Consider the following 9,369-nt stretch of genomic DNA (forward strand, 5'->3'; position numbering starts at 1 on the left):
TACCACCGGAGCCACATCTGCCCCTAAAGAAACTGGCTTAATAACTTCAATTTTTCATTCCTGGGGGGGGTTTGGTTCCTTCCCACCATTGCCAGCCACTTACTCAAAGGAAGTCCAGATTTGTAAGGTCTATACCGTACTTCGTTAAGCGTTGCGTGATAACATGTTGTAAACTGCGCTATACAAATAAACTTGAATTGAATTTTTCTTCACCTTGACTTTAGGATTTCAAGCTCCCTCCCCTTTCTTAACATGTCTGGACAATTTTAAACAGTTAAAACTGCCAAATAAAAATACCTAATTCCCGTAAGTCAACATAGTTTGTCGTTTGAACATAATTTCATTAGAAGTTTCCTGAACTCAGATAGACTGATGCAAACATTGTTTTGTAGAGCGCACGCACGCACACTAGACTGCATGTTGCACACTTGTTCAAATGAACATTAATCTCCAAAAAATCCACGCCCGCTCGCTGTTATTAAACCGCTGCCTTCCTCAAAGGCAAACACAGCAGGTAGCCCGAGATCTAATTAGCTAGTTAGTCTTTGGTTGACTGAGTAAAGACCCCATCCAAAATAAATATGAGATCTGGGTTCATGACATTATTGCGCTGATAAAGGGGAAGCGTTTGTAGCCGTGAACAGCAGCAGAGGGCATTGTGTTGATGAATGTCTGCTAAATACAGCAGCTTCTGTTCAAAGGTATCCGACACAAACCGAAACAAAGAGGCAGCAGAGAAGAACGACTGGAATCAAACAGATTCAATCAAACTACTTGAACTTATTTACTGGGGTCACTGTGTTTGTTTTCACATCACCAGTCTGCTAATCCTTCTTGAAGGCAAAAAAAAACAAAAAACCTCAGAGTGAGACGTCAAAATATTCAGACACACAGCATGTGGTGAATATTCAGAAGGGAGATACGTTTTTTACACCAGCAGAAACTGTGACTATAAATAACCATGTGGCTAATACAGCTGTTTATCAATGTCAACGGAAGATTGTCAGATACTTTCAGAAATCTGGTATTTCAAAATTCTAACTTTGCTGCAGGAGCTTGGATCGTTACCTGCTGAAAGATGGATGAAAGAGCAGCTCATGTGTGTGTTTCTAATGTTGACATGCCGAACTAAGATGCCAATCAGCCGTACGAGCGCTGATGCGTGTGTTTTGAAGTGTTGTCGTTAGTAAGTGGTAGCCTGGGAGCTCGTTCTTCAGTTTCATTTCAAGAGTTTTCCACTCGGACTTTCGCCTGCCGGCCCGATTACAACTGTTTATCAGAAACGAAGCAGGTTTGATTCAATCGAGATGCTTTCATAGTTTGATTGGTTGTTGGTCGGTCCAGTTCCAGAGGCGTTTTGCTCTGTTTGCCTGTTGATGTTTGGAAATTGAAAATGAGCTGAGACATTCCAGTCTAAGGGCGGCTGTGGTTTAGGTGGTAGAGCGGGTTGTCCTCCAATCCCTGGTCCCTCCACAGTGGAAGCGTCCTTGGGCAAGACACTGAACCTGAAGTTGCTCCCAATGGCAGGCAGCACCTTGCATGGCAGCTCTGTCGCGATTGGTGTGTGAATGAATGAGTGTGTGAATGGGTGAAGTTTCTGTGAGCAATATAATCGTTTCATGTCAGATGTTCAAGCTGATCCTTCACCTCTTGAACCTCATGAAACAACGAACAGCTCCCTGATTCAGAGGTATAAATAAATAAATAAATAAATAAATGTTTTTTTTTTTTTTTTTTCATCTTTAGTCATCTGAGAGATCATACTTACCGGCATCATCTCCTGTTTTGTGCCTGAGCTATCTGCCTTCAAACTCGGCATCAGTCAGGAAAAATTGTTGCCATAAATTTTACTTATTGCAATAAAATGGAAATAGAGTCATATTTGTCATTTGCGCCTCTGTCTTTCTCTCCCTCGCTCTCCGGAGAATGTTTCCTGCGTGAGGTTAAGCAAGCATATCCATGATTAACTGGGATTTTGACTAAACAGTCCTCTGAGCGTCTCTCAGTCATTATGCCTAAATATGACAGAGTGTTAACACTCAGAGAGATTTTAACATTCATGAGGGAAAAACAAAGAAACTGGAGCCACAAAGTGTGAGAAGAACAGAGATATGACTGAACACTAATGAAGATGTATGTTGCCAATACGCATCAGTCTGTGTGTGTGTGCTCTGGGAGAACGGACTTCATTGAGATCTAAATTGCCTCGAAAATAGCTTGATAAATGCAATTAGGGGGAGAAAAAAAATAATAAATTACACTTGTCAGTTACAATTTATTCAACCGGTAAAACCTCTATTGTTCCATCATCCATGTCATGTCTGTGAATCTATCTGCCGTTACAACATCCTACTGATTCATAAATTACCACAGCCGGACTTTTTTCTTCACCACCTTGCCGAGCTGCTACAGTTTGAAATGAATTATACCAGCGATTACGAGCAAAATGCGAGTCCACAGGTTTTTTTCTTTATTATTTGTAATGTATAATAAAGCATATTTCTGTGTTTTCTGTTCCACACTTTTGTCCCGTCCCTGCTGTCTGTCTGTCACTACAATCTGGGAACAAGAGAGATCCTCAGACTTCTGACCTTTGTGTGAAGAAGAGCCTGGGGCCAGTCTCGACTCTTTGACTCACTGCGACAAAGTCAAAATTAAACTGAAACATTGCCAAACATGTTGACCCACATTTGACAGAATACAAAGTCAGTAAAGTCATGTGGAAACTACATGGGCACCAATGTCCTGAGCGGGCTGTTTTCAACATGTCATAGCATTCCTGTTCTCAATAAAAGCCAAAGAACTCGAGATTTGGTGACGTAAAAAATGAGTTGTTTTTAAAAAAAAAAGATGTTCTCCAACAGAATCTGTACGATGAGCCTTAAAAACAAGTGTCGTCTTGTGAAAATCGACAGTCTCCTTAGATTCATCAAGAGCCACAGACCTCCATCAGCTGTAGGAGTTATGACTTTTGTGCTACGTAGAACATAATGTGACATTAAACAGCAACGAAACCTGCAGACAGAGGAGCTTGCGGTGGATTGATGGGTCATGAAGCACCAGACGCTGACAGCAAACCAATGATTGTTGCCTTCTGATAACCAACCTTGATTTCTTCTTATCATTCTCTACTGATGCACACTGATTCAGGGATTGTTTTCATTGCATCAAACTGCATGCAGCAATAACAAGCTGATTCAGTGAATTTCATTTTCCAAAATGAACACAACACAGGGCTCATTTCATCACAATGTCACGTATCCATAGAGACATTATACTTCCTGTGTCTTGTACAAGTTAACATCAGGTGACACAAGAGTTTTAATGTGACACTATAACTCAAAAAAAGTGACACAAAATCCATCCAGCCATTATCTATACACCGCTTAATCCTCACTAGGGTCACGAGTAGGCTGGGGTCTATCCCAGCTGACAACTAAGCACACTCACATTCACACCTATGGACAATTTAGAATCACCAATTAACCTCAACGTGTTTCTGGACTGTGGGAGGAAGCTGGAGAACCCATAACGCTGCACAGGGAGAAACTGGAGACTCCACACAGGAAGATCCCGGGTGTCCTCACTGGGACGCGAACCGGCGACCTTCTAGACGGTGCTAACCACCGAGCCATCTTGCAGCCCGTGACACAAAATACTTAGCTGAAAACCCTTAAATTGTAATCTAAGCTCATATTCATTATTATTTATCAGAGCCATCGCCCCGGTCCTCTCACATATAGTGAGGACTGACAACCGCCTTCACTTCTCATAATTAGCAGATTTGAATCTCATAATTGTGAGATCTTTTGTCAGACAATTGTAATTACAAGATAAAATCTCACATTTTTATGTCTTTTGTGAATGAAATGTGCTTGAGTAATTCCTCAACCTTAGCCAAGTATTACTATTTTTTTAACTAACAAATCTGCAGCATTAACCTTCATCACAATGAGTCTTTCCTCAGAACAAACCAAGTTGTGCTGAAAGCCAACCAAGCCTTGACCGCGGCAGAGCATGTCTTGCAATACTAGTTTTTAACCGTTTAGCAGCAAGTTGTTCTTTAGGGAGAGTTAAAACAGCTTCTCTTGTCATGAAATTTGGCATTTGTGTGACAGAAAATGTGCTTTTCTTCCAAAAATATGGAGAAAAATGAATCCAAAAAGTTAGTACGTCACACAGTGACAACTTAAAAAAAAGAAACTAAAACACCAAACCTGGGTGTGATGGTTAAAAACAGGAGTACATGTTTTGAACAAATTACGTCTAAAGACTGTTGGTACAGGGCTGCAAGGTGGCACAGTTGGTAGCAAGAAGGTCGCTGGTTCGCGTCGCGGTAGGGGCAACGGCGTGGAGTCTCCATGTTCTCCCCGTGCAGCGTGGGTTCTCTCCGGGTTCTCCAGCTTCCTCCCACAGTCCAAATTGGGTTAATTGGTGATTCTAAATTGTCCGTAGGTGTGAACGTGAGTGTGCTTGGTTGTCTGTCTCTAAGTGTAGCCCTGTGATAGACTGGTTACCTGTCCAGGTGAACCTGCCTTCAGCCTGAGTCAGCTGGGATAGACTCCAGCCCCCCATGACCCTTGTGAGGATTAAGCGGTGTATAGATAATGGATGGATGGACTGTTGGTACAATCAATCAGTGATCAGAGGATTTTCATCTTCCATGAGGAGAGAGGAAGCATCATGAAAAGCACAGTTCACACCACAAAGCCAGAAGTCAGAAAAAACTTTATCTGGGGAAAAAAAAAAACGTCTGTCATTCAAAAAAAAATCACGTCCTGTGCTATACGGACAGAAAAAAAAAAACATTTTGCTAATTTTCTGTCTTTGCTTTTTTGAATTTTAATTAAAGTTTTAATTAAAAGTGCAGAGAAACGATCCTGAATGTCACTCTTCTATGAAAGTTTTGTACCTGCTCAGAGCGATTTTGCACGTGTTTGTCTACAGGTTGTGGTGCAATATGCAGCCGGTGTGAGTCGAGGAAAAAGTAGGTCTGTGGTGCTGCAATGCCTCTTAAAAAAAATAGAGGAGAGAAGCTGATGGGGCAGAAAAGGCAGTACTCTGTTCCATATTCATATTCCCATTCATTTTACCGAGAATTCTCCACAACTGTTGATCCACTTTGAAGAATCACTCGTGTGTGTAGCCGGCTCTTTGTGCATAATTATACGCAGGGTTTTCCTGTGGCTGTGTGAGTGTGTGGGTGTGGCTGGCGTAGAAACACACACACACACACACACACACACACAAACACACTCACAGGTGAGGTGTGTGTCTGTACTGTAATCCACACACACACTCGCTCCGTAGCCTCCCGCAGAAAATTACGCATTCAGTTTAAGGGCTCGTTTTTCATTAACCTTTATTTGTCTGGGTTAAGCTGGCTGAGCAAACGTGCTGTTTTTCATTACGTTCTGTTCACAGTGGAGAGCCCGACTAAAAGAAAAAGCCCAGATGCATTTGTTTAACGCAATTTATTTTCAGGTTTGGAAAGTCGAAAGTATGCGGGACCAAGTTGAGGATGAACCGAGTGTTAGTAGATGAACTGCAGCTGTTGTTTCTTTTAAATCTAAAACTACAGAAAGCATCCTCACTGCAGGCTCCAAGCAGACTTTAAAAGTTTATAAGAACCAAACAAAGTGAGGAGTTCGAGCCCTTCAAGCCAATTACGGAGGCGAGCAGTGAGACCAGTGAGCTGATTTTCTCTGCTTTGTCCTGAGTTCAACAAAAAAGCTTTCATAATAAAAGCATAATGATCAGTTCCTTGCCCTTATAGGTCACTAGCATCGTTAGTGAGGACTGCACCTCATGCTATGGTGGATAAACACACAACTTGGTCTGTTTCTTGCACTTTTGCTTTTTTATTTTTGGTTTTGGTAAGGCTGAAGAAAGCAGACAACCTCGTAGACACAACTTCATTGTGCAAATAAATCTAAAACTTGACACACTGGATATTTAATGTGCAGCAAAATATGTGACTTTACCATACAAATTATGTACATGTGGTAGCTACATGCTAAAATGTGTCACTCACAATACATGTTTTGCTGAACCGTTACCCAAATGTTGCCTAAACATACAGGACAGCCAGGTATTTTATTGTGAAAAGTTCATGCAATCAAACAAAATGAGGAGTTCTAACCCTTTAAATCAATTGTTTAGATAACCAGTGAGCTGATTTTTCAACAACAAAAAAAACGTTGCACGGACAGGATTCACTGCTAAAAAGAGATCCAAAAGCCATATTTTTTCTCGGCTGTAACACTGTTCTTCATCTTCAAAGTAAAAGCGTGATGATCTGCTCCGTGCCCTTATAGGTCAAGTGTACCTACTAAGGATGCACCTCATGTTAGAGGAGATAAACACACTCTCTATTTGTCTATTTCTTGTACTTTAGCTTTCTTATTTTGGTTTTTGTAAAGTTCAGACAACCTCATGCAACAACTTTACAGTGCAGATAAATCTAAAACTTGACATACTGAATGTGCAGCCAAATATGTGACTTACAAGATATGTAAACGTGGTAGCTACATGCTAAAATAAATTACACACTGATATGTAACCTAAACATACAACACAGCTGGTTATTCTATTTTGAAAAACCTGATGACTCATCATAAATCAAAAGGCTGTTGTAGCCTCCAAAAGGAAACAGCAGCAGCAGTAACCTCAGAGAGCTTTTCTTTTTTCTTTTTCTTCTTCCTCAGAGCAGATCAATATCACTGTAATGAATTGTACTCAAACACACACAGGTATTTTCCATTATTTCTGCTCCGTGTTGCTTTTTGAAGTGTAACAGAGTCTAGCGGAGAGCTAATTTAGCTACACTGATGGAAAGAAAAACCCAACAAAGAACATTTTTAAAGGGTGATCTCTGCTGATTTGAGTCTGAGCTTGTGCAAGGTTAAAAGGAAAGAGTCGGAGAGGCTGAGGTGTGTGTGTGTGTGTGTGTGTCATGTGCAGATTCAGCAGAGTGTGTGTGTGTGTGTGTGTGTGTGTGTGCAGGTGTGTTCTCACAGGTGTGTGTGCGTGTCGGAGGAGGCTCGAGGGGATGTAGCAGCAGTTTCCTGCTTCTCTCCGTCGCTCCCTGAGAAATCAATTCCAGATGCTGCAGAGCTTCTCCTCCTTTTCTCTTTTGCCTCCTTACAGTACGCTCCTGCCTCCCTTCATCCACGTCTCCCTCCTTCACATCTCTCTCCTCCGTTTGAAAGAAACAACAACAGCAGTCCAAAAAATATCACAACATTACATAGCATTTTTCCCGTTCATCAGGTTGCATTTTGCCATTGATCTGAAAACAAAACAATGCATCAGGAAGCCGGTTCATAGTGATCATGTGTATCGAACGTGCACCGATCATATCCAGGCTGCAGGAAAAGTACATCTGCAGCCGGTTTTCATCCATAAACTAGAAACTCACTGGACGACTATGAAAAGACCTACATTTATAAACATCTCCACATCAGGTTTGTCTGTCATTAACTAGCAGGTACAGCAGGATTGCATTCAGGTTTGTCAAGAACGTTGGCCGGAACAATCAGATTTCTGTAACTAACCAGCTCAGAATGCATCAAGACGTTATTTAAAAATACAAAATCTCAGTAAAAAAAAAAAAAAAAGACATTTAAAGCTGCGGTAGACAGTATTTTTGGTGCTAAACCTCTTTCCATAAAGCGTATTAGAATTCAAGAGATCTCAGAGGAACTTCTGCACCTCCTTGTAGTTTCCTTTTTTGGCTTTAAAAAATGTGATCCAAGACAGGACACCTCAGTCAATCACAGTTTTTTTCCCCCCACTAAGAGCAGGTCAGAGAGTACAAAAGGGAAACAAAGTTCATGGTGGGTAAAGGATGTGGTGGTGCAACGGGGTAAAGAGAGGTCTGTTATCCAGGAGAGTGACTTTAGCTTTAAACTTCAGTGTTTTTGTGTATTAGAAGCACATGAACATGCCTGTTTATCTGTTTTTCTTGCTTTTGTTAGATTTCTACTTACTGAAGCTTTAAACAACCAACTTTTGTGCATTAGATTGCACATTAGATTAGATTAGTCTGGTTATCTGTCTTTAAAAATGTATGATAACTTGTTCCAGGTGACCTCTATGGGCTCGTTTCTTTATTTAAAAAGAACCACTGAAAAGTTATGATCAGTCTTTATATTGTACGGCGTGTCCTGGACCATCCATTATCTATACATCCTTAATCCTCACTAGGGTCATGGGAGGCTGGAGTCTATCCCTTGGACAGGTAACCAGTCTATCACAGGGCTACACTTAGAGACAGACAACCAAGAACACTCACATTCACACCTACAGACAATTTAGAATCACCAATTAACCTCAACATGTTTCTGGACTGTGTGGGAGGAAGCCAGAGAACCTGTAAAACATGCAAACTCCACGCGAACCGGCGACCTTCTGGCGACGGTGCTAACCACAGTGCAACCCTGTCCTGGACCACTAATTTGCAAAAAAAAAAAATTTGTGTGCAAGTTTAGAAGCATTACATCGAGATAAGTGACTTCAGAAGCCACGAGAAGTAGAGTAGATGACGGAAAAAGAAAAGGACAAATAGAAAAAGGCCAGGATAAAAAAAGTAATTAAATTATCATAGTTGTATGTTAGGACAGGGGTCTAATTATCATACAAAAGTATGAAAAAATGAAACTTTGGTAAAGCGAGGAAGCGACAAAACCTAAACTAAACCCGAGCGCCCCCTTTAACCAATATTCTGTGTAATGATTTTTCAGCACATCCTCGTCCCTTAGCCGGCTAACAAACTGTTCCCAGGCCAACTAAGAAACTGTAACTCTGGCTTAACAGGCACAAAACAGCTGACACGACGGCACACACATACGCACAAACACACTAACACAGCGGTATATTACCGGCCCACCAGGGAACTAAACTGCTTACAGGACACACTGGAGTCCTTAATGACCCGAGGTGTGTGAGTATCTGTGTGTGTGTGTGTGTTTGTGTGTGTGTGTGGACGCAAACAATTTTTATATCTGCATTTCCACAAGTGCCGCACAGCGTGGATGTGTGTGTTTCCGTGCTCCTGAGTATAACTTTGCTGCATGCAGGTGTTGTGTCTCCGAGAATTGAGCGCATGTATGTGTATGCGGGGGTTTGAGTGTGTGTGTGTGTGTGTGCGTGTGTTTGTGTTTGTGTATGGATCAATAAAGCTATAGCTGTAATAAGCTAGCTAGGCTGTTGTGACAGTATTGCATCTGTCTCTGGAGAACAGATATGAGAAAGTGTTGTGTAATTTACCTCAGCAGCAAAATTCAGAAGTGGTTCATTTCCTAAACACACACAGACACACACACACACACACAGACACACACACACACACACACACACACACACACA

Source organism: Stegastes partitus, unplaced genomic scaffold (assembly GCF_000690725.1).
Source record: "Stegastes partitus isolate 25-593 unplaced genomic scaffold, Stegastes_partitus-1.0.2 Scaffold320, whole genome shotgun sequence".
Lineage (NCBI taxonomy): Eukaryota > Metazoa > Chordata > Actinopteri > Pomacentridae > Stegastes > Stegastes partitus.